Raw genomic sequence first — 2,596 nt, 5'->3', positions numbered from 1 at the left:
AAATATATCTAATTAATATGGCCACTTTTGAAGTGAAAAAATTCTTGAATATATACATTCATATGGTTCTGAATATTGCTAAATTATTTTTAAATATATAATATTTGTACTCTACAGCTGTATCAGAATATATATTCCATGTTAAATTCCTCTGGGCTCTGGCTGGCCTAGCATATGGATGCCCCAGGTTCAGTTCCTGGTCAGGCACACAAGAGAAGTGACAATCTACTTCTGTTCCTCTCCCTCTCCCCCTTTTCTCCCTCTCCTCCTTCACTCCCTCTCCCTCTTCTCTCCCTCTTCCCCTTCTACAGCCAGTGGTTCCCATTGGTTGAGCATTGCCCACAATGCCCAGAATAACTCAGTTGGTCTTAGTGCATCAGCCTCGGGCACTAAAAATAACTCTACTCATTGGCGTACTGGCCCCAGATAGGGGTTGCCAGTAGATTTTGGTTGGGGAGCATATAGGAGTCTGTCTCTCCATCTGCCCTCTTCTCACTTAAAAAAAAATTTCTTTTGGAATGTAGCAATCTTTAATGTTATTTATTTATTTATTTATTTTTCTTTCCATTTTTCTGAAGCTGGAAACCGGGAGAGACAGTCAGACAGACTCCCGCATGCGCCCGACCGGGATCCACCCGGCACGCCCACCAGGGGCGACGCTCTGCCCACCAGGGGGCGATGCTCTGCCCATCCTGGGCGTCGCCATATTGTGACCAGAGCCACTCTAGCGCCTGAGGCAGAGGCCACAGAGCCATCCCCAGCGCCCGGGCCATCTTTGCTCCAATGGAGCCCTGGCTGCGGGAGGGGAAGAGAGAGACAGAGAGGAAAGCGCAGCGGAGGGGTGGAGAAGCAAATGGGCGCTTCTCCTGTGTGCCTTGGCCGGGAATCGAACCCGGGTCCTCCGCACGCTAGGCCGACGCTCTACCGCTGAGCCAACCGGCCAGGGCCTAATGTTATTTTTTTCAGGCATGGTAATCAGAGTCCTAAAAGTTTCTATTTTACTTTATTTTGAATGTGGAGTGCTTCATGAATTTGTATATTTGTATGTTATCCTTGCACAAGGGCCATTGCTAATCTTCTCTGTATAGTTTCAATTTTAGTGTATATATTGCCAAATTGAGCACAAGTTCTTATAAATGATTTTTATTTTCTCACTTTGTAAAGAAGCTCTTGATATTTGTCCTGGTGGAATTAAAAAAACCCACACAACTCCACATTTTGAAACAAACCATGAAGTGATAGTTAAGTGCTTCCATTCGATGGTGATCCCCATCATTCACAAATTACATCCTCCTCATCTTTGAATTTCCTGCACCTAGCACTAAACAGTTGCTAATGTTAGTTGAATGATTCAAACAAAATATGTAAATTCACATCTTTCTATGAACAGTAAATTATTTGATGGCAAGAACTTGAAAAGAATCATTGCTTTCTGAAGTACCATGTTGCAAACTAAACTTGGCTTAGTTAAATATGGCATTAATAAAACAACGGTCTTTTCTCTTCACAAAAAAATGATAGTAGCTTGTGATGTTATTTGTTTCATCCAACCAAGAGCAGATCTACTTTGCCAATATGAGCCAAGTGGTGTGTAAATTCTTGGAATACCACCAGTACAACATTTGGAAGTAGACATTATTAACACAATTAACACCAAGGCTACATAACCCCTTCCACTTTCCCAAGAAACCACTCCAACTGTTTGAAAGTGAACTGCACACCTAATCATTGCCGTTACCTTCTTTTGCTATACCTATATCTGTAGATTCATTTTTATAAATGAATATACCATTACAAGCTTTCTATTTCCTCCCAACAATCTCCAATTTTCATTGAATTTACTTCAAATATTTATTTTGTGTAATCATCATTTTACCTGGATTAGAAGATCTCTTGACTTCAAGATGGTCCTTTTCTTATAGATGCTCTGTTGTCACCACTGACATTTTAAAAGCACATGTGTGATGATGTTGTCATCTGCCTGCTTAACATATTTTATTATCCTTCTCCTTTTTGTTGTAAGAAATAATTCCAAATATGGCTTATAGCAATCATTATGACTTGGTCTCTGATTATTTATATTTTATGTATTTTAAAATGCATATATATAACCAAATATATATATACATACATCACACATATATACATATACATAATCATATATATGTTTATATAGAGAGAGACACACACTGACATATACCCCATATTCCATTCACCTCAGACCTTGAGGAACAGTGTAAATAAAGGCAAAATAAAGAGAAAAGTACCCCACAAGAAGCAACCTTCAAACAAGGGAGAGGAGCTTTCTCTTCTAAAAGATTTATTTAGTAGGTCTTTTTAAAGGGAGGCTCACTTGAGGAAGGAATTTCAGTTATCTTAGCTCAGAAAAAGACATCTACTATATTTCACAGCTGGATATAAATGTTCATGGTGAGATCAGTTTTATGACAAAGAAAAGTTTTCTTAAACACTGACAAGAGTTTGGGATAACTCAGCAGAACTAGACACCACTTTTAGAAAAACAACTAAAACTACACCCACCTTCACATGGGGTAAACCACGCCCTGGACTTCCCCTCACTCTCATATCCAAGCAG

The 2,596-nt window shown here is 39.6% G+C and overlaps 1 pseudogene; it reads right to left on the bottom strand.

Moving 5' to 3' along the window:
* Positions 1-1,026: 1,026 nt before the first annotated feature.
* On the bottom strand, positions 1,027-1,124 carry LOC136327370 (U6 spliceosomal RNA; annotated as a pseudogene).
* Between the last annotated feature and the right edge of the window lie 1,472 nt (positions 1,125-2,596).

The sequence above is a fragment of the Saccopteryx bilineata genome, chromosome 2 (assembly GCF_036850765.1).
Source record: "Saccopteryx bilineata isolate mSacBil1 chromosome 2, mSacBil1_pri_phased_curated, whole genome shotgun sequence".
Lineage (NCBI taxonomy): Eukaryota > Metazoa > Chordata > Mammalia > Chiroptera > Emballonuridae > Saccopteryx > Saccopteryx bilineata.
The sequence above is the reverse complement of the archived record's forward strand: the minus strand, read 5'-3'. Positions and strand labels throughout refer to the sequence as shown.